This window comes from Pinus tabuliformis, chromosome 2_1, assembly GCF_031772625.1.
Source record: "Pinus tabuliformis cultivar Carrire ecotype Pingquan chromosome 2_1, CPIR1, whole genome shotgun sequence".
NCBI lineage: Eukaryota > Viridiplantae > Streptophyta > Pinopsida > Pinales > Pinaceae > Pinus > Pinus tabuliformis.
The window spans coordinates 712,432,196-712,456,880 of NC_142299.1; the positions used below are offsets into that span (position 1 = coordinate 712,432,196).

Consider the following 24,685-nt stretch of genomic DNA (forward strand, 5'->3'; position numbering starts at 1 on the left):
GAAGAAAGATGACATGATAAATGACTCTCAAGGAGCTGAGGAGAAAAATAAGCAGACCAAGGAACCCAAGGTATGATAGAATATCGGGACCGCATGAAGACTCCATCTGATGCATAACTCTTTGGAGGATAGGTATGGAAAACAAAGCACATCTTTTGAAATACACCTCTTACTGTAGCTTAAAAGTTTTCTTATCATTGTCGTATCATTCTGTCTTTAATGACATGCATGGTTGCAAGAACTGAAATTCATTCCATGTGTTTCCTCTACATGTCTTTCTCCCTTTCACTTGTTTATTACATAGCTTAGAAGATGAAGAGTATTACCACTTGTTTATTTAAGCTACAGAGGTTGTGACCAACATGATCTTATGACTAACCAAGCATGATGCAAGGAATCCTAAGTGGGATGAAAGATGTTTGATGATATGTATATAGTCAGTACACTCCTTTGCATTAATCCTTGCTTTGTATCTTGCATGTATCCTCACTGCTTATCAGATTTGGCTACCTGCTGCTAGTAGTCTCTTAGCTCTTTCCTGACAAACCAAGGGAAGGAATTTCCTTCAACCTAATTTCTTCAAGGCTTTTAATAGAAAGTATAGAGCTAAGAGAAGGAGATGTGGAATCTCACTATCAAACTCTTGAAAATACTTCGCATGTTCAAATCTATCCAAACGATTAAGCTGCCACTCAACAACATTGTCAATCTTGGAAGACTACAGAAAGATCACATCTCTAGATATTATAAACTTCTTATTCACTTCATAATAGAGATGGTATGCTTTGGAGGTATGAGTACCTAAAGAAGATACATTTGTGACTCCTTACATTGATTTTTTTTATCTGTTCCTTAGGTATGAAGGCATAATAGGAGGAACCAAAAACCCTGAGATGCCTCACCGAAGGAATGTGGTCATACCACATTTCATAGGGAGTCTTGTTTCTAATAGCAAGAAATGGAGTTTTATTATTTATATACACACACATAGAACCACATCAACCTAAAACCTTATGAATTTAACATGTGAACTATAACAAGTTCATAGTGAAAATAATCCATTCCAGTGAACTATGTGTTGAAAAATGAAGCAAGAAATTCTCAATTTGATTTTTCCTTGATTAAATTGAAAAAAATTGAATTTACACATCAACAGACAACTTGGATGATGTTAACTTTTGTGACATGGCTTGTGTCACCTAGTTTACTCAGTAAATTTGAGTTGGAGGAGTTAGAGTTTAGTTCTGCATATGCAATTGCTAATTTGTAGCAATAAAGGTCAATCATCTCATGTTGTTGTCAATTAAACTAGTTCTAACTTTTGGAGGAACTAGTGAAAGGTCATTTAAGCAGTGGGACTTCAGTCAAACTCAGTGATCATATAGTTAATTGATCAATCAACCAAAAATAGTTGGGGCATGTAGAGAAGTCAAGTTCCCTAATATTGGTGGAGATTCTAAGGAAGTTTTAATTTCTTGTAGCTCACACAGTTTCAAGAACTTACTATAACCATAGTGGAGAAGGTAGCTTGAGTAGGAACTTCTTAAGAAATTGGAGAGGGAATGATTATTGGTAGCATTAATAGACTACCAACAATTTGTTTTGCACCACACTTCAATGTTTTGGGAAAGGTTTTTGAGGGTGGATAATTTTTTCCGATGCTTTTTTGTCATGCGCATGCTCACTAAGTATCTTGGGAGGTCTGTAATAGTTCCTTGCATGCACGTCCTCACTAAATATGTTTTGGGATGTTTGTACTAGTTCCTTGCAAATTTGTGTTTGTCAAGGCTTAACTACTTATGATCTTAGGTGCTCACAACAGTCTGACAGTTTATGGCACTCTCCAAATCACCATTCCTGAAAGGATCCAACAAAACGACTTGAGAGGAAGATGATAAGGGCACACTCTTATTGGCACTTACCTAGAACTAGTGGAATTGGTTGGTCCCAATGGTTTTAGAGTTGTACTAGTCTAGTTTGGTGGTTTAGATTGGCTAAGCTTGGTCTTGTACTAAACTGACCTTAAAACACCAAAGTGACTAGTTCTCTACTAAACTAACCAATTCTCAAGAATGTAGTGCAACATAGCTAATGACCACCAAATATTAATTTTTTAATAAAAAATACTTAAAAGGAAAAAAAATATCTTAACCCTAGGGCCCTACAAAACCTAACCCTAGTAATTAATGGTAATATTTAATTTTTAAAGTTAAAGTAAAAGTTGGCATTCTCCTTATCTTTCCTTTTTGAAAAGGAAAGATAAGGATAATGTCAAATTTTACTTAAAATTTTAATATTAACATTAATTGTTTTGGGTTGTTTTAGAGTGGTTCCAACTTCATTCAATTTTGAGAAAATCAAATTTTAGATCCCATTCAAAACTTAGTGGTGATTGTTTGAACTGCTTCTTTGTAATGAGTCCTAGACTTTGACTTCCAATTTTTCATGTGCATTTATTGCATAATCATATTCCTCGTGAGACTTTGCAGCAGAAGTTGATCTTTAATCCATTGCAAGCACTTGACCTAGCTTAGGGAACCATCAACTACCCCTCCCAAGTTTCTCCTCAACATTGAAATTTTCTTTGGAAGTAGGCATTCATTTTATCCATTAGATCATTTTTTCCACTGTGACAGTCCAACAACACCCCTACCAGCATATGCTTGACAATCCATCTCATCTTTACTGCTACCTTATAAACACTCTTAAATCTTGTGTCTCTAATCTAAAATAGGAAGAACCAAAAAGGGCCTTCTTGGCCCTCTTCTCAACTCACAATATGTTTAGCTTCTCTCTTGTGCTTACACCCTAGTCTTCTCGCAGCTTCAGAATGGTGAATCTTAAACACAACCTCATGATGTGCATTCACGGAGGCATAATTCACCCTTACTTTTCAAATTACCCCCCTAGAATTCCCTTTACCTTTACATGCTAGCATACATTTTCCTTGTGGAGGAATGTTAAGCTTCCCATCCCAATTTTGCCTCCCTCTCCTACCCTGACGAACCTGATAAGCTGAATTTAACCAATCTCACTATCTTTGAGATAAACAACCCATCCAACTGGGTAGATTGAGTTGAGACCCTTTTAGAGACTAAATCCATCCCTCCACAATGATATGTCCCTCTCCAACAACATCAGCATGTTGTCTTTGAGATCTATCATTCCCATGATCACCATAAATTTACCAGTCCTTCATTTATATATTTGGTAATGTCATCATTCAGATCACTTATATTTGTTGTATTTTTGCTTGTGTTATTATTTCCTTTAATGGAAATATCTCCCTAGTAGGCACGAATAACCAAATTCAAGTTCTTATTGAACTCTTTTGTTAACATACTTAATTTTCATTTTGACCTATTCGGTTTCAAATTCTAGTGTGGTTGGTTTACTGGTTGACTACTAGCATTCACCAAGTGGTTATTGATGATCATAGTTAGTTTAGAGTGAATGTTGGACTTTGCCTTGAAAACCAAGCCCCAAGAATATGCAATTATCATGGAACATTTCAGAGCTCATAATTTTCTACAAAGGAATACACTATTTGCATTCGTCAAGAAAAGTTATATAAAAAAGAACCAAGTGGTTATGCTTTTCAACATTTTCACCTAAATTTATTATCTATTGTTTTCTTATTGAATGGGAAAGTTGGGTTTTTGGGATTTTCAAATTAAATTTCTACGCTGGTGGTGTTCATCTCATAGTTTGGCCTCCTTCTAAAATCTTGTTTGCTATGTGCAAAACGAGCATTGGTGCAACTTTTAGTGCTGCAATTTTTAAAGATATGAAAATTCTATATTGGTTTAAGACATGCAATGTTCAATATCTACATGATACCTTTTCTTGACATTCCATTCATAAATTTGAAATTTGTAACAAGTATAAATTTTACTAATTAATTATTATATTGATTATTACAAAATTGAAGACAAAGGAAGAATAATATATAATGTAGGTTTATGTGAATGGAAAATGTTAAGATAAAGGAATAATTTATAATGATAGGTGGACCATAGGGGTTGGGTTCCTTACCATCGATGTATTCTATATAAGGAGGGAGAAGAAGGAGAAGATGGCATCACTTTTTCTTGTGTAATTGAGGACAAGGCTAAGAAGAGACAACTTAGTAATGGATTGATGGCTCATGTGTGACTTGTTTTTGAAATATCTGGAGCAATAAGGTCTATGGCTAGGTGAAGATTAGAACTCCAAATATTTTTTTCAATAATCAATCTTGAGTGAATAGAATGTCATATCTACATAGACCTTTGCGAGAGTACTCTATTCTAGGTGATGATAGAGTACATCATTTCCTTATTGGAAGAAATTAAACTTTTATGATGGTATAATTTAATTATAAATATTTAAAATACTAGTTGTTTATAATCAATTTTATAAAGGGTTATGGCCTTCTTAATTTTTTTGCTCGAATTTTAAATATTGAGATAGAAATTCGTAACGAGAATATAATAACCTCAATTCCTTCTGAATGCTATAAGTACCTACCATTTTCATTTTTTTCAAATCGAATAGAAATATGATCAACTTTGTTTTTGCTAACGAAAAAACACACAAACATATTCTATTATATAAGATTTTTTGTTATTGTTAACAAAATTATTATCAACCATGGTTTATTTAGAAAATAACATATATTAAACTATATAATGAATTATTAAATTGATAACTATTTAATATGGGTTGACTTTTAGTGATGTTTCTATGGATCATCTTATGATGTTGTGGACTATTTAGAAGTCACGTCACTAGTAAGTTAAGTTTTCATGTCTCCTTCTCATGTTTATACAAAATAAAGTAGAGAATGGATGGGAATATTTAATTCATGAATCTAAAAATGGGATCACAAATTATCTTAAGTTTACACACAATAAATTGACAACGTATCCATGTGAGAAGTACTAGAGTATAGGGATTGGATCAACCAAGCCTTTTCAATATATGAAAATATTAGGCTTCAAGATTTCATGTATTGTAGTGATGGATGCATTAAAGAGGGACAATCAAATTAACTCAAACTACTAGAATGGGATATTGATGGGTGGAGGTTAAGTTGTACCTATTATGGGAGCCTCATCTTTAGTATCTCCTTCATCTATATGTTCTCCTTAGGTGATGGAAAATTTTCACAAAACTATTTTGAGCGTTAACATTTGTTGATTACATAGTCATCTTGTTTCCTTAATAGAATTAGATTTCTTGATAAAACAAGTAGAAAAAATCCTATTGGTGTGTTAGGATTCAAATTAATTTTTCCTTCCCCTAATATTATTTTTTTAAATCAGGAGGTGGAGCATTTTGAAGATGGCATATTATGTTCTTCTAATCAATGTGGGTAGGCCTCAATGAAATTTAGGGCCTCAATCGAGAAACCTTGTGAAAGAGATAATTGTTCAGTAAAATCTGTTGATATTTCTATCAGGATCTCAGATGGTGCCTCCTACCTAACCTAGTCAAGGTAAAACAAATTAAACTTTGAAGTTCCACTTTAATTCTTCCCACTAAGTTTTTACGACAATCTTAAGGGACCTTGGTAAAATAAGTTTGTTGATGATTAGTAGTGACATTCTGGTGTAATAGTACTTGTACATACCATAGAGTACATAACTCCATATCAATAACTAATCTTTTGTATCTATGTGGATGATATTTTGGTTATGGATGACATAGTATCTTGGTGGAAATATGTTTGGATCCTTATGACCATGGTGATAATATTTAACAAAATCCTCTTGTCTATTCATCAATTTCATGTGTGATTAGTCAGGACCCAACATGCACACTTGTACCTAGGATATAAGACTATGTAATCCTTTCTTGGATGACTTCATTGTCAACATTGAAGGAAACATTTTATACTTGATAGTTGGATTTTTGGATGCATTACTTGGATGACTTCATTCTTAGTGTTGAGTGTAGTACTTGTACATGGGACCTTGGTTTATGGATGGTCCCTTTATGGACACACTTCTTGGATTACCTCACCCTTAGGGTTGGGGGCAATGCCCATACATAGGAAGTTGGCTTACGGAGATACATCATAGATATAAAATTTGAGATCAATGTGTTTCAAAGGGGATGAAATGGTGGGATCCCCCCTAGTGATGTAATGACTACTTCACTCTTAGGGTTGGGGGAAATGCCCATACACAAGAAGTTGGCTTATGGAGATACATCATAGATATAAAATTTGAGAGCAATGTGTTTCAAAGGGGATGAAATGGTGGGATCCCCCCTAGTGATGTAATGGGGTCCATAATGGCTAATAATATTATAAGTATGGTGGCCATTTATGGCCTATTCATTAGCATAGGCACCAATAGTGGTTAAAATTTAGGTTTTATAAATGAATAATATTTGAGTCCTCCTTATTGTATGTGTTAAGTATAGTGATTGTACTTGAGCATTAGTTCATTGGGAGGTTTCCCTTGAAGAGGAAAAGGAACAAGAGTTTATCTTTCCATAAAATGATTACCATACCCTATTAACTTACCTTGATGGTTTTGGATTCAATGAAGTAAAATGAATTTTTATCATATTCTTATAGACATTACCCCACAATGAATTCATGCACTAGAAACTTATGGAGACCTTTTCTAATCCTTACACCTATCTTTATCTCGGGAGTTGGATCTCATCAACGATCTAGGACGTGGATGCCCATCCGATAGTGAAGGTTTTCTTGAGCTTGGTCATGGTAACTACCCGCCCGATCCATGCTGGCCGAGGTTCATTCGCATTGTTTTTTGTAGGGTTTCCATACAACTTCTACCTTGCAGGTTCCGGATGTTTGGCAAGGTAACCTCTGCACCCTTCCCTACAAAATTTTACCACCGGTTTCCATAATGGCGATGTAAGGTTTGCTAACGAACCTAATAATGTTTCTGTGCTAAGTTTCCAGCTTTCATTTTTTTTCATGGGGTTCTAATACTGATATGTAGCTAGACAAAGTGGCTTGGTTCCAGTTTTTGTGGGAAATGGCTCCAGCAGAAAGAGGTCAAAATTAGGTATTCACTGTTAACCCTCACTGGGTTACCCAAGACTCTGTTATGGCTTGGTATTATCTACGAAATTGATGGAATGGTTATGATATGTTACCTACAGTTCAACAACCCTCATTTTTTAAATGCTTTTAGGTCTGTGTAGGTGTTCCACCTCTCGTTTCACTTATGGATGACAAATTTCCAGCAGTCATGCTCAAGATTATATTACTCTATGTTTTCTAGGTATTTCATAGATTTATGGTGACATGAAGATTCAAGGTTTTCTTGTCCTGTTTCGTTAAAAGTTTAAATGGTCATAATGGCCACTTGAGCTTGAGAGGTTATTCCAGTTTTTGGTCTCCATTGACGCATCTGTTAGACTCGGTTATTAATTTTGGGTCTGTAATGTAATTTCCTTAAGTTTCACTCCTTCTCAGCTAGTTAGGGTTTTATAAGGAAAATTAACTCAGGTCAAAACTTTTTTTAATACAGTTGTGCCAGACTCTGCTGTTATGGCTTCAACACAATTAGAGTGACTCTATATGGTTAATAGTACTACAATCCTAATTGTTTAATGGTTACAATAGTTTCTATATTTTGAATGGTGCTACCACGTCAATCATTAGAGGGGTTGAAACTGAGAATTCGATTGATTATCTTTTGCTAAGATTATGAATGTGGTTCTTATTACTATTTGTTACTTCCTACAATTGTCTTATTCTTTACAGTATCGTAGACTTGTTCCTCTTGAATTTCTGGGTTTAACAGAATGTGAATTATATTTGTAACAGGTTATGTTATTATGTATTTTCTTCTTTCTTATACTACATGTTGCCTACATTATTTATTTTTCTAAGGTTTATACCCAACCACACCCTTCATCTAACATTCAAGGCTTCGAGACTGTATTCTGGCTAGGCCGCTTCCAGGCTATGCCAGAAGACTAACCAAGTTTCCCTACTGGTCTTACTCATTAAGTTTTCTCGTAATTCTACTGTCCTTTTTGTTTTGCTATTTCATTATCAGTCATGATAGCTTAATTCCTGCCAGAGTCATTATCAATATCCTTTACTTGGTTTGTCATCATACAACATGTGAGTTTAATTTATTTCATAGAGCATTAATAACAATCATAAAAGGAGACTCAGTTTCTGCAAATTTTTATAATAAATATCTACACTTATAGTTTCCTTTCACTTATCCTCATAGAACACTAATTTGATTTGTATTTCGTTATAAGTTATACATCTGAGCCATCGAATACATATCTAAAGTCTTGTGAGTCTGTACAAACATTTTCTCCACCTTCTAGAAAGAAATGTGGTTTCCTCCTTACCACAAGATTAGTCACAGACCAAACAACACCCCCCCCCATGCTCTTCCCACAAGCATGATGTTCTAGGACAACCTAATGTCCTTGTCAACTCCCTCTCATCTTCCTTGTCATGTTTTCTAGGACTTGTGTATCCAACAAGAAATTTGGGAGATGAATTCCATCAAGGTAGAAAATCAAGGGGTTTTCAAGTCATTTATTTAGGGTTCCCACTAGCATAGTCTCACAATATGATCCACCCAGTCCCTAAATTGGGGTCTAGTGCTATTTCAATTAATTATTAGATGATCATGGTGGGCCATAATTCCAAGTTAAATGTTATGACTCTTCATAGGATATTATTGGAGATACTTGAGGAGACACCTCTTTGGCTAAAGGGTTAAGGAAGGATTTTGACTTCAATATCGAACCATCAACCATATCCTCAACATTTGTCCCATCAACCTTATCCTCAACATATTGAACCAACAATCAAGAAGACAACTCAAGTGAAGTATGGGCATCCTCTCTTGCCCGCGTTGTTCAAGATATATATCAATCTATGAATGCATGTACACTCCACCAATTGTGCATCAATAGAATTTTGGGTTGCCCCACTGTCCACCAAGATGGATACACGTTGTCCCTGCAATGTGCCTTTTATTGCCAAAATTGCAAAATTGGGATTTTCCATGTCAAAATTTTAATTCAAGACTGACCATGCATTGGAAGGCACTGAACACAATATTAAGAAATTAAAAATTAATAATTGACACAATACCAAATACAATACATACATTGATTTTTATCTCACAAGGTATCTAGATGCTAATTGAGCAAGTTCACATGAAGAGAGAAAGGAAATATCATGATACATTGTTCAATTTATAATCAAGAGCATTATCTTGGATAAGGGAGAAGTAACATTTAGTTTCTTTCTCATATACAAGGGAAAAATTACGAAGCAATGTCAAATGCCTTTCATGAAGCAATGTTGTTGTAAAGGGTGGGGATTTTGGGTAGAGGGTTATAGGTTTTGTAGGTATTAAAATAAGTATTTGGTAAAACTAGGGGATATCTACTAAAATAGGCATGAAGTAGTATTGACCATTTAGTAATAGAAAGAAAAGGGTATTCTAAATCGTGAACACACTAATGGTTGTTTATCTCACCACTTGAAAGGATTTTACGAGTTCAATGAACCACATGAGGGAGAAGATTATACACTAGTAGTACTTTTTTGCAACGTTTAAAATCAGATGTGAATGGAGAGGACTTTGCAAAGGTTTTTTGCAAGGGTCAAGGGTTTCTAGGCTTTGATAGTTTATCAAAATGGTGGAATGAGGAGGAGTTGTTCAATGCAATGTGATTAGAGGAGGTGGATTTATTCGTAGGTTTTGACGTGATGAAGATTCTAAAGGTTGTGAGATTCGTTCTGGTAGGTGGAAATGACAATGGCAATTGTTCTTTTCCGAGGAAGAGTAGATTAGACTCCTCTTCTTTGGTGAGAGATATACACAACAAGGGGTAACTAACAAATTCATTTGCACATTTCGACACCATCGTCAATGACATTTTATTGTGAATGGTTTGTCATGTTGGTTAGCTAGTGTTGGGGCATAATATGATGGAGACCATAAGGAAATCTACTTTCACTAATAAAAGGGTCAAACAAGAAGTTAATCTTTTTTGCAAGGAAATTCTAAATACATTATCACATTAGTTTAGTGGTTTTCATTTATTAATATGATCATGGTGGGTCATACTTTCTAAGCTAAATGTTATGACTCTTCATAGGATATTATTAGAGATACTTGAGGAGAGACCTCTTTGGCTCAAGGGTTAAGGAAGGATTTTGACTTCAATATCGAACCGTCAACTATATCCTCAACATTTGTGCCATCATGGAGGAGGGGAGACATTTCCCTTCAAAAGTCTTCTTCTACTTTGTAGTTTTTTCAAAGTTGGTTGATGTTGTCTCGAGGGAGGCATTGTTGCATGGATGAAATTGGCATTTCAAAGATTTTGTTTACTGTTATTATATGTCTAACGGTTTCTATAGGACTTTTTTCTTCTTCCTTGTTGCCATTTAAAGTGGGAAAGTCTCCGCTTTAAAATGCCCTGATATTGTTTTGCATTTACCCAAATCCACTTCCTTGTTGTGCTTGTTGAGGCAATTTTGACTTGGCCCAAATGATTTGTTTCCACAAAATATGAGATTTCCTTACGATTTTTAACATTTACTATTGATTTGTTTTCCATTTTGGGATGAGGCCACTCACTAAATATCCTCAATGAAAACAACACATGAACCTTGATGAAGTCCTAAAAGAACAATTCCTCGTTCATCTGTAAAAATCGTCGAATTTCGCTTTGAAAAAAACAAAATACTGCTCAATGCTAAAATACCCACATAAATGGCATTGAGATTTAATAAAATTTACTCCAAGTCTAAGTTTTCGATTCCTTCTTGAGTCGGAAAAACCACTGGCTGTAACGAGTTGGTGAAAGAAAGTAGGATCCGTTATCCAAAATCCTAGCGTAGTGCCCTGAATCCCTAATGCGACTGATACTCTGATTAATTGAGATGATGTATCAATCCTTTGTCTCATGGCTAGCTATGATAGCTCGATTTATTGATTTAGCTGATCTAATCTAAGGGTTAACTGTGGCAGTCAAATTTGAATCCATGATCCATTTTTCGTTTGTAGAAAAACCATGAGTTAACTAAAACCATCAAGAGAACATGGACAATTCTTCATGTTCTTCCACTCCAACATAATTATATTATCCAACATTATAAAACATATAAATTTATATAAAATATGTATCAATTTGTACGAGGCAAATCTACTTGAAAGGATCACAACCTATGAGCTCGACCATGAAGTCTTACTCCAATAACGTCAAGATAATTAAACATGTGACCTTTTAATAGAAAATATGTTTTAACAATGGGAACTCAACTAACTAGGCTGACCCTTAAGACTATGTATTTTTACCATTCACTTTGAAATTTGAGAAAAATAATTTTAAATTTATAAAATTACTAGCATTATAAATGAAATATTTATATCAAACTCATTTTTGCATTAAAATAAAACTTTTATTAACTTAAAATTAAAAAATTCATATTACCAAACTCCACCAACAACCAAAAAAACACATAAAAAAAAATATATCAGAAATAATAAGTACTCAAGGTGTAAAGAAGCAATAAATGTAAAAGACACTCATACCGATGAGAACACACTTAACATAATATCAATGAATTTTATGGTTAAAGACTTACATAATTACATTAGCATAAGATTTAGCGTAGGTTCTAGATAGAGCCACATTCCGCCGAGGGAGTCTTATGCCTCCCATCCTACCCTACCTTTTCAGTTTCAAGAACAAATCTCTTTCTTCTGGAGCATTCTGCACACTCCAATAGTGAGCAAACTTCGGAGGGATTGAATCCCATTACCACACTCCAATAGCGAGCAAACTTTGGAGGGATCGAATCCCATTACCTCAGTTCAAGGTAAGAATTCTTTGAATCAAAATTATCATCCACTTCCTTGTCAGAGCTTGATTCTATAATGTTGCTAGAAGTTGTTCAAAGAAGAAATTTTAAAGAATTTATGCTTGTATTGTGAAAGTTTATTTCTTTTCAGGACTGACATGATTTTGTCTAGCTGGTTGTGAATGCAATTTTACAAGCTCTAGGTTTTTTAGTGAGGATTTATGGTTTTGCTGGTAAGTTTGGAGAATAATGTTTATATCGTGTAGAGCATTATGAACGCCTTTGATTTGGCTTCAGCTGAAGTTTTGGCAGCTTTGTTAAGGTTTGCAAGCTTGTTTTCTTTGTGAGATTTTGTTGGATGCAAACTTTTTAGTCTCAATTTGTTTAAGATCAGCTTTATTTAGCTATGCTTGTCCAATTGCATTTGGATTTTGTATTGAAATCAAGGAAATGGATGCTCAGTGGTAGTGAAGGGAAATATGGAACCGGGAAGAAAGAGAAAATAGTGTTTATTTTATTTTTACTGGAACCTCTTTTTTTTGTTGATCTCATTTGTTTATCGGTAGGGATGATGTAGGTGCTCGTGATAGCACTAGGTGAGACATGCCAATGGGATTGTGGTTTAGGGATGATGACATTACCATGCTAGGCAACCTCGAGGATTCACTTCTCTTGGAGGTGTGAATTAGTTGTTAGGGCCAATATTATAGTGCAAATTTTGGTTGATTTTGATGAAAGAGCACCCCCTGGTGCGGCAAGTTAGCCAAATGGAATTCATTTGTTGTCAAGTAGTTGAAATTTTGTTCCTGGTCAGTTGTTTAACTGACCTATAGGTCTTTTTTACCCCTCTTAGTCCCTGACATTTTTGGGCCAGTTCTAATACTTTTTTACCTAAATACAGACTTCAAATAAAATAGTATACAATAGGCACCACTAGTGCAATTGTGGTTGTATACAGTAGTCACCACAAGTGTGATTACCATAGTATGCAGGAACCACTAGACTTTACGCAATCCCAAATGCTCTTGAAATCTGGAACTGTTGATTTCATGCCTTAAAGAACTAGATTGATGCCACTAAATTTGGATTTAATTTTTAATTGTTGTTTCCTTTCTTTCAAAACCTCTTCCAGTTATTATTAATCTCTTATTATTTGACTGCTCTACCATTTACCTCTGAAATAATCAAATTTACTTCTTGAATATCTACAATAGCCCCAAATTGATTGATCCCTGCGTTAGAATACTCAGCCACCTCATTCAATCTGAAATCATCACATGACATGTGTATAGAGTAGATAGAGCACAAAAATGCTTCATTTTCATCACCTATTAATGCAACAAAAGGAGACAAAAAATTACTCATTTGTTGGCAATCTCCAATGTTTGAATCATATAGAACATAAGTCTCAAGGATGTTGACTAAATTTTCATAATGATGCTTACGAGATGTTTATAGGCGTTCATCATTAATAGTAACCACAAACTTTTTTGGAATGAGATTATATTCCTCCATAGATTCACTATCTAAGAAGGCCTCACTTTCTTTATTCCTATCATTATTCTATTCCAATTCTTCTGAGGAAATTCTCTGTAGTTCATTATGTAAACCATTATGATAGCAGTACGTGAAACATCATTGAGTTTTTCTAATAAGCCCTCATGTTGGATACAGGCTGCCTGAAATCTCCAACTTATAGTTTGAAAGCATGACTAGTAGTGACAGACATAACAAAAATCTGTTATCACCACAGTCAAGTGAAATTATAAATAGTAAAAGAGGACTTAATTTCTTCAGGTTCCATCCTCCAAAACCATAACACAGGAATGAACTTTACAATCTTGTCGAACTTAAATTTCTTACTTGTTAAACAATTGCAATGTTTTTCTTGTTTAATGGTAATGGTTTTAAAAAGAAAATGATCATGTTGTCTCACAATTATTTGATAGTAGGCTCTACCTGCAAAATGGAGAGTGTCCTTAATAAAGTATGGACTATCTTCATCCATAAACGATGACCAGGGTGTTTGAAAAATATTGCTATAACCGATAACCTTTCCATTTGTTTCTGCGGTACATTTGTCCATTGTGTACTGTCCTGTCCAAATGAATTGAAAAATACAAATTGAAACACCTAATACAAATTCCCTTGAAAATAAATCCTTTGGCTCCGAGATGGTCTTTGTTTGATGTTTTTTTGTTGGCAGTTAAGATCCACTAGGATCACTAAACAATCCAATTCAGATGTCCATGAATGCAACAATTTATTCCTATAGCATAAGCAATGCTCCAGTGTCATAGTATTATTGTCAATAAAAATTTTCAATTGATATCAACAATGAATTTTGATGACATAGAAACTAGGACCTTATGGGTGCAATTTGTCAACAATTATCACTGACGTAGATGCTCTTTGCCAATGCTTTTTGACACTTGGATATTTCCATAACCATTAGTTCACGCTTAGGTGTTTTTATAAAAATAGAAAAAATTAAATATGGGGATTTTCTGAAAAATAGGCTTCAGAGAGCCATTCGAATCTTCCAAAACATGACACCTGTTGAAAAGATGAAAGAGGTTTGTGTAAATTAGCATGTTCCTGAGAAAATCATGTTTTATTTTTTCAAAATTCATCACCACCATCTTGTAAATTTCTCCCAAAGTTAGTCTTTTATGGAAAAAAGTATTAAAAACAGTTTTTTCAATTTGGGCAGATTTTCCTTAAACATTTGTCGTGAAGTTGGGTGAATTCCAAGGGTTCCAGAAGCATGTTGGGTCATCTAGGAACACAACCTAGGTTCCTAAGTTTCCATGTGAATGCCCAAAATATCCAAACTAAAGGTACTACCAAATCAGAAGGCAACACTCACTCTAGAAAAACTGTCAAATTAGTGAGGGCTCAAGAAAAAACTTGTATGTCCTAACAGATCCTTCAATATCTGGTGCTCGCATATGAAGTATTGTTTATGCACAACAGTGGTGAATTAAATCTATATGGGCAATTGGATAGCTAATATGAATTAAATCTAGATGGAATTCATGTTTGTGAGATAGCTAATATGAAGATATTGTAATTCTCTATTCCAAATAAGGGAAGATGGCATATGCTATAGGTAGTATGACAACAGTTGCCACTCTGCCTCATTGGGTAACATTGGAAAGGAGAGGAAGCTGGGTGCAGTATTTGAAAAAAATGCCAAGAAATTGTTTTCTCTTATTACTTTTTCACCCATCTCCTCTAATCATTTAAGTAGAAGGCAGACCACAAGATTACGTAGCAGAGAGAAGGTAATCAATCCAAGATCTATGGCAAAGGAGCTGTAATTGAACCGAGATGGGTCAGTGACAAAAATATTGTAGGTCAGAGAAAACAAATTCCATCTAAAGGAAGATTCTTTTCACATAAAACTTCACTGTGGTAGATCTTTCCTTGTCCATATACCTTTGACGTTAATGTGTAGTTTGTATGTAGGTTTGGTATGACATATATTCCAACATTTTGTTGTGCACCTACTAAAAATATTTTCAAATTGTCTTGTAGGAAGGTGTCAACAATCTTGTTGATATTGTCGGAATCACCCTTGAGCTGAAGGGCAGAAATGTTGTTTTGGAGAGAAAGTATGGTTCTCTGAAGATTGTCAATGATGGTGTGACAGTAGCTAAGAAGGTAAATTATAGATGTGGGTTGTAAATTTTTTATGTTCTATATTAGTTTTCCTTGCCTAAATGTCTTACTGTCTTAGACCTGGAAGGAAAAATTCTCACAAGTCATAGACAACATATTTATCTTTTGAGGATGTACCTAGTCTATGGAGTAGCCACAGTAGAGTAATGAATGACACTTTAAACAGTTTGAAAAAAATACTTGTGTGCCAGATGTTGATGAGTCAAGTTAAATTTTTATTTCTTGTCTAGTTAATCCATTCTATTTAATGCTTTTCAATGCTACACCTTGCTTCTGACAGGTTGAATTAGAGGACCCAGTTGAAAATATTGGGGCCAAGTTGGTAAGACAGGCTGCAACAAAGACAAATGATTTAGCAGGTGATAGAACTACCACATCTGTTGTACTTGTGCAAGGTTTAATAGCTTAAGGTGTAAAGGTAATTTATTTGTCCCTATTACTGGCTTAAGTATTTATTCATTTTTATTGGCCCTTTTGGTGGTTGTTGTTTAGTTATTTATTTTGTGAATTTTCAAGGCTTCACAAGGATCAAGATAGTATTTGAGTGGAAAAATAGCCTTGTTGAAGATGAAATTGTGATCGTGTTATCAATTGGTATGACCTAGTTAGGAAAAACCCAACAGATAAATCTAGCTTGTATTTTTAAAGATTTGTGGATAAGAATCTGAATCATAAGCCTGTTCAGTTTGTTGCAGCTGGAGAAAATCCTATTCAAATTACAAGGGGAATTGACAAGATAGTAAAGGCTCTTGGTTTTGAACTCAAGAATTTGTCAAAGGAGGTAAATGCACACATTTGAGCCGGTTTTAATCTATGGTTGAGGTGCACTTTCATTAGGGGAATAGTTGATTTAAAACTGTCAGCTAGAGTTTCTTGAAGACTACAGGGTAGAATTTTTAGGAGTTACTTGTCAAACATTTGGGAAAAATATTATCTGTAAGGGAGTACACATGTTGAAATTTAACACCCTGCAATTGGCATTATTCTCTAGGTTGAAGATAGTGAATTAACTGATGTTGCTCCAGTAAGCATTGGTAATAACTATGAAATAGGAAACATGATAGCAAGGATGAGTAAAGTTGTAATGAAAGGCGTTGTGACACTCGAAGAGGGCAAAATTACATAAAACAATCTGTATGTTGTAGAGGGAATGCAATTTGATCATGGATATAATTCTCCGTACTTTGTGACAGACAGTGAGAAGATGTCCATAGAGTATGAAAATTGCAAGGTAATTGATGTGAATGAAATATTCTTGCTCTTTTTGGTTGTGCTACTACTTGTTACTGCTCCTTGTAATGAAAAGAGAATGGATAGAAATCATGTGTAACATTTTTAGAATAAAATATCATCTTAGTTGCAGAATTATTTCCCAATTACCTCCATCTGTCATATATTCATGGCACATCCTTCTGGTTCAATAGAGGTTGGTGCTAGTTTTGTATGGAATTTTAAATTTTGTGCCTTATGAACCTTCTATTATTTTTGGAATCTGTATAATATTTGATTTAGAATATTGATCTAGTAATTAGAAAGAAATATGACCACTACTAAGCATGTGAAGAGGGTTGATAAATTTCTATTTATTTTCGCTTGCATTTTGAAATTCAGTGATCAGTAAATGAACTTGCATCTTTACATTTTATTATAATTTGCAACTATTATTGGTTGAAAAAAATATCACAACTTAGACTTGATTATAATATTAGAAGAGGCCATTCGTGGGGGGTATCCAATCTTGATCATTGCCAAGGACATTGAACAAGAAGCCTTGGATACTCTTGTCGTGAACAAGCTTTGTGGTGGATTGAATATTGGTGCTTTGAAAGCTCCTGGATTCAGAGAGTGGAAAAGGGGACACAATTTTCCTTTAGAAATTTCATCACTCTCGTAAATTTGTACTACTGTGAAATTGGTTGAGGTAACATCTTTCACAATATAACAATATTCGACACATCCCATTTTGACATTTCTATATTCACTAGAGTTATTTTTCAAGTTTAGCTACATTAAGGACTTACATGCACTAAGAGATTAAGTACAAATTTTGGTGTGTATATAAGTAGTGTTATATCATTTTTCATGGAAACAATCTTTATTTGGTAATGGATTTGCTCTACAAGTTCAACTTTTCATGTTAATAGGATAAATTCTCATTGAGTGAGATGTATTGAGAATAAAATCTTTCCACCATGTCTTGGTCACAAGTTTCTAATATCTTATGTAGATATTGTTTTGTTTATTTTTTCTCTGTGTAGGCACTGTTATCAAGGATGAAGTTGGATTTTCCCTTGGAGAAAGTTGGAAGTAAGGTTCTAGGTACTGCTGCCAAGGTGGTACTTACCAAGGATTCAACAACAATAGTTGGTGATGGGAGCACTCAGGAAGGTGTTAATAAAAGAGTGTCTCAAATTAGAGGCTTGATAGAGGTGTGTTATTTCTCTATAACTTAAATAGGTTTCTTTATGCAAATCGAGGCTTGAAATTATTGTCTTGTTTTCTCTGTATAGCCACCATATATAGTAAAGTGGCCATCACCCTGTGGGGAGGGATCTCCTCATTAATATCATTCATGATGATGGTATTAATCTCAAATTTTATTTGTGAGTTGTCAAGATAAGAGTGTAGAAAGAAACAATTTTGATGCACGGTTTATAATTTGAATATATGTGCCTCTGAAGGAACATACAACAATAATTACAGACATTAAATTTAAATAACTTAAGGTTTCTTTAATATGAGAATATGTTTGGCTTGATATTTAACTTCCCTATCAACCTATTTTATCGAAGGTTTTCACCAATGATATCATTCTCATTTTCTTTGCAGGTTGCAGAACAAGACTACGAAAAAGAAAAGTTGAATGAAAGAATTACCAAGATTTATGGTGGAGTTGTTGTTATCCAGGTAAAGTTTGGCATGCTGAATTCATGGTAGTTATTTGCAACAATTCCCTATTATTAGCATTAGAGCAATCTGAATCTAGTTGATGGATTTTGGTTACTGCATTTCAATGTATATTTGTCTAAAGTAAGAATCGAGGGTATATGATAGTGTAAATGGAAGGAATGATGCTATATTTATCTAGATTCATTTATCTGGGCATATCTAGATGGAAATGCAACCTTTATTTATCTAGATATGCCTATGACAAGATGCAATTGCCCTAATTGGACAACATTGAAACTAGCTCAATTCAGTGTTTAACTGCCATGACTAATTCCTTCATTTTCCCATAGCAGCTATGTTGCAATAGTGGTGCCTTTGCAATGTTGAAATGCCATGTAATCTTTTCCTATGGCAAGATGCAATAGCCCTAATTGGACAACACTGAAATTACCTCAATTCAGTGTTTAACTGCCATGACCAATTCCTTCATTTTCCCATAGTAGCTATGTTGCAATAGTGTCACATGGAGGTAGGGTTAATTTGCACACAGACATCTCTCTTTTGAAAATGAAGGAAATGTGGTAGGCTCTCATCTAGTATATGTTGCTAAGATATAATAAACTTATGGTGTATGAGTTATCATCATTCTCAGTCCTTAGTTGTAGTAAATGTACTATCTTTGTGTTCATGGCTGAAATAAATAATTCTCTGTTGAATTTCTATAAGAATCATCCAGAAACTCTTTATTGATTGATGCTCTATGAAATGCATCAGCTCTGAGTTACTCATCATCCACTTTCTTGCTGAGATAGAGATCAACTGCCATGGTTCTGGAGCTATTGCATTTCCTCAAGGAGTTGCTAATTTGGTTTCTATACAACTGTTAAGAATTTCTCTCTCCTTACCTGGAGTGTTCTTAAGCGTTCTTGGGTGGATTTCTACTTACTGGAGTCGTTTCCCTCTCCCCTGAGCATTATTTTCATTTGCTAGGGTGAGTTTGAGCTCGATCTTGGTTGTCTAAGAGGCCATAGGTACTAGACAAGGCCATACATAACTATAGGAGATCATTGGCTTTCCAATTTCCCTTCATTCCCATAAATCCATCGAATACATGGGTGCTGAAATCTACAAGGCAGAGCATTCTTGATGTGTATTTATGGTAGAATGTATTTATATTATAATGTTGTTAAATTGAGATTCATTACTTGAGTGATTCAAATTATATGTTGTTCCATTGGTATTGGGAATCGTTACATGAGAACCCATTAACTATAATTATCTACCAATAATATCTAGAGGTTTTTCTATACTAGAATGATGATTGTCCAGTATGATGTATAATGAGGATAAGGTTGAAGAAATGAATGAGGAGAAATCTCATTTAGGGGGTAGTGTGGATGAAGGTTTTACTGTAGAAAAATAAAATACAACAGTATGGAGTCATGGACAAATATGGACAAATTCTGATGAAGAATAGGCTGCCTTTTTTCATATAAAACCTTTGTCATTAAGTTTTATTAATAGTCAGAGGAAGTTTTTATGTCAAACAAAAATATTAAAATCCCCACTTTCCAATGTATTCAATCCTTCTTGAATTGGATATGTCAATCAAAAGTTTTGAATTCATACATGATATGACTCCTTCAAATTTATACCAAATCCTATGAAATAATTCCATGTAAAATCTTGTGACCTTTTCATTTCAATAGATCTAGTATAACCAGACCTCTATCTTCCAGTCAAAAGACAACTATCATTTTCAACCCTCATTCAACACTTGTTTTAGAGCCAAACTTGTACAAACTACAACTCGTTTGGCTCTATACCAAATCCTTTGAAATTATGTCCATCAAATCTTTGAATATATGACTTTCAATAGACTCTGGTCCAATCAAACATGGACTTGCAAGCCAAAGTTCTATGTTACATGTTAGACACTAATAGCTAAAGTCCTCAGTTGTGAGTATTGTAGGTGGTTCAAATATTAACATGAATTTTATTTTGTATTACTATAATAATATATGGGTATATAAAATACTAAACAAGATGCTTATAGATGATATAGAAGATAATTATTAGCAATAGTATTCATGACAAAATAGAGCTAATTTATATGACTATTCCTAAATGGGTGTCAATTCCATATAAAATTACTTCACAAAACAGAATTCATAGGCTTAATATTGATTATAGAGAATAAGGAATAGAATATGGATGTGCTTTATTTTGGAATCACGACAACAACAAACAAGGGCTGGAGGCAGTGTTAGTCCCTGCCGGGGAAGGCAGGAGCTAGATAATTATGGATAATCATGGCTAGAGCACAAAGTAAACCATGCAAAACATTTGAATGTCATCCGGACTATATAAACTATATAGAGGTAACATAAGCAAGATACTTGAATGCCATCCAAATTATATAGAGAGGCAACCTAATCTTATAGAGAGAGGTATATTTAGTACAACACATGGATGGATAGGTATATTGAGTACAACACATGGTTTTAATAAAGACATATCTTTCAATTAGGTTAGATATTCTGAATCTGGTGTGTACTTTTCTGATTTTCTTGTACCTTTTAGTCAATATTGCTATGGAAACAACATTATGGAAACAAAAGCACTAGAGTAAGGAAAATAGAATTCCTTAATAATTATTAATAGATAGTGAATACACAGTGAGATGTGAGATTACAAGAAGAAAGAAATAAAATGATCCCATGCTAAAAAACAAAGATTCTATACCTTAATTTCATCTTTTTCAACTGAAAAAATCCCTTTATGAGAATAGAGTTGCTCCTGATGTCATCAAGACTCATAGAGCTGCTCTTGATGTCATAAAGATTCTCTTGATGGTAAGGAATGGCTGCTACATAGGTCCAGTATATTCAATGCCCTACTGATAGGTATATGGATAAGATTGGGGCAAAGTTTGGCCTCCAATGTAGGTTTTTCCTCACACTTGTTCAAAATGGTTGTGAGGCAATCAAGGGGTAAACAATCCTTATGTAAGCTAAAAAAGCAAGAAATTGAGGATAGTAGTTGTAGAGTCACCCTTTCAATCTTTTAAAATATTAGATATTGTGCTTTACTTATGGTTTAAAATTTTGTTATTACGGTATCTCGAGTTTTGATATCTATGATAATAATGATTTAATGGGGTAAATTGAAGAAAAGCAGATGACTACATTGCATGGATGTGATCTTTCAAATCATATGACATCATTTTGAAAAGATCAGGAAAAATAAGGATGGGTATGAGATGTTTTCTTTGTAAAGAATGGGTAAGACAGCTGAATGATGAGGAAAAATAAGGATAGTTATGAGAAATGTTTTCTTTGTAAAAAATGGGTGAGACAGCTGAATGTAGCTAGAAGCACACCATTGGAGCTTGGAAACTCATTACCTTCCTCGGTGTCATGCAAGATCATGGCTAAAGCAATGGCTCAATTGCATGGAAGGTAGTTCAACAAGAGCACACAGATTTTTTACAGGGTCCGATTATTCTAGACACCTAATCTAGACTTGAGAGGCCTTGGATGGGCTCGAGATAGTGGCTAGCACCCTAGTTTCCTGCAAATTGGAGCTTTATCACATACATGCTAGTTTTCTTACCACGATGTGTGGCCATGGTGAAAAGTTGAAACATTACTCTAAAAACTCTAAATCTAGCCCTAAAACTAGGAAAAGTTTAACCAACAAACTGCTAGAAGGCTGCAATTTTTGTGTCCTCCAAACCTGTTGTGAGTATGAACATGCCACTGACACATAACAAGTAAATGTTTCATACAATTAAAGAACAAATTTGGCTCAACACCGGGCTCTGATACACATAGATTTAGTTCCTAACATCTTTTGCATGATTTAGTTGCTTCCCCTGAATTGAATGTCATTTTCCAGTCATTAGATGAAGCTCTATACTTAGCATTCATCACATCATTGTTGATTCATTTCGATCAAGTTTGACATTGGTTCAGTCTAAATTCAGAGAGAGAAGTTAATTAGTACTATACTATGCATTATGAATCACATTAGATTAGCACAAGTGTATTGCATTCACTTAGAATCAACATAGTCACTCTCATTGATTATAGGGTAATGATTCATAAAAGGCTAGTGATATTACTAGAATGTAACTCTGTTATCTTACTAGCTTGTACAGAGGGATAACCATTGCTCTCTAGGAATATTAGCGGCAAGCTATATAAATTTCTACTTAAGTATAGGCTATAATTTGGACAGTTGGTCATGTTTGAATTATCTGTGAGGGGTCATGTTTCCCTTGGTACTAGGAGTTGTATATTTTCTAGGGTTCTAATTTTATGGTTCACTACTGTTTGAAAGACCTATTGATTATTTATCAATATTTTCATGAAATATCTTCTCATGCTTTCTCAAAATTCACCTAAAACACCTGGATATCATTGTCCATGAGCTTTGACTTAACTAAACAAAGAGTGATTTTGCCTGGATTGGTGCCTTTGTAATGTTGAAATGTCATGCAATCTTTGCCTATGACAAGATGAAATAGACCTAATTTGACAAAACTGAAACTAGCTCAATTCAGTGTTTAACTGCCATGAACAATTCCTTCATTTTCCCATAGCAGCTATGCTGCAATAGTCTCACATGGAGCAAGGGTTAATTTTCACATGGACATCTCTCTTTTGACAATGAAGGAAATGTGCTAGGCTCTCATCTAATATATGTTTCTAAGATATAATAAACTTATGGTGTATGAGTTATCATCATTCTTAGTCCTTAGTTATAGTATATGTGCTCCCTGTCTTTGTGCTCATGGCTGAAATAAATAATTCTCCATTGAATTTCTATTAGCATCATTCAGAAACTCTTTATTGATTGATGCTCTATGAAATGCATCAGCTCTGAGTTACTCATAATCCACTTTCTTGTTGAGTTAGAGATCAACTGCCACAGTTCTGGAGCTGTTGCATTTCCTCAAGGAGTTGCTAATTTGGTTTTTGTACGACTATTAAGAATTTCTCTCTCCTTACCTGGAGTGTTCTTAAGTGTTCTTGGGTGGATTTCTACCTACTGGAGTCATTTCCCTCTCCCTTGAGCATTATTTTCATTTAATGTGGCGAGTTTGAGCTCGATATTGGCTGTCTAAGAGGTCATAGGTACTAGAAAAGGCCATGCATAACTGTAGGATATCATTGGCTTTCCAATTTCCCTTCATTCCCATAAATCCATTGAATACATGGGTGTTGAAATCTACAAGGCAGAGCATTCTTAATGTGTATTTATGGTAGAATTTATTTAGATTATAATATTGTTTAATTGAGATTCATTACTTGAGTGATTCAAATTATATGTTGTTCCATTGGTATTGGGAATCGTTACATGAGAACCCATTAACTATAATTATTCACCAATAATATCCAAAGGTTGTTCTGTACTAGAATGATGATTGTCCAGTATGATGTATAATGAGGATAAGGTTGAAGAAATGAATGAGGAGAAATCTCATTAAGGGGGTAGTGTGGATGAAGGTTGTACTATAGAAAAAGAAAATACAGCAGTATGGACAAATATGGACAAATTCTGATGAAGAACATGCAACAACAACCAACTTCGATGAAAACACAAAATGTGAATAGTTTGAGTTGTCTGATTTTGCAGTTATTGCATATTCAACTGGTGGATCTGTATCTTCTTGTATTGATAATATGGAAGATCAAGATTACATACAACAATGTATACACACTTTTACCTTAAGGAAAAGTGTTGCGCAAAAGACCCTCAAGGAAAACTCCAGTGAGACAAATATCAAGTTAGTGAGCAAAAACCGTTGTAAAGATGCTAGCAGTCAATTGTCTAAGGGTGATTTTTTTATGCCCTTGCAAGAACTAAACGTTGTATCCCACTATCCAAAGGGTCTTTTGTTAACAACAAACTGTATGCTAATAAATGCTTATGGGAAAAAGGCACAACACATTTAACTTTGGTTGGGAGTTTATCCATATTTCCCATGATGTAAATAGTTATAATGTCATGTTGAGTAGATTTTTGGCACACCTTTAAGAAGGTATCATTATCAAATGGGGGCTAGAAATCTAAAATGTTATCCATTGAATTAGATATAGGATTATATTTGTCTAGATGGGAAGGTTGATATAGTTTGAGCTTGTAGGAATTAATTATTGGAGAATACCCTATTGTAGAGGAAGCTTTGGGTTGAATGAAATTTCATGAACCTACTGTAGAATCTGTGAGCTAAATTTTTATTTTTAATATATTTTTGCCTTATACTATTTCTTATGATGG

At 34.4% G+C, this 24,685-nt stretch overlaps 1 pseudogene; it reads left to right on the forward strand.

Annotated features, from left to right (window-relative positions):
- The window catches only part of LOC149202575 (ruBisCO large subunit-binding protein subunit beta, chloroplastic-like), a 115,232-nt pseudogene that overhangs the window by 71,565 nt on the left and 18,982 nt on the right, over positions 1–24,685 (forward strand).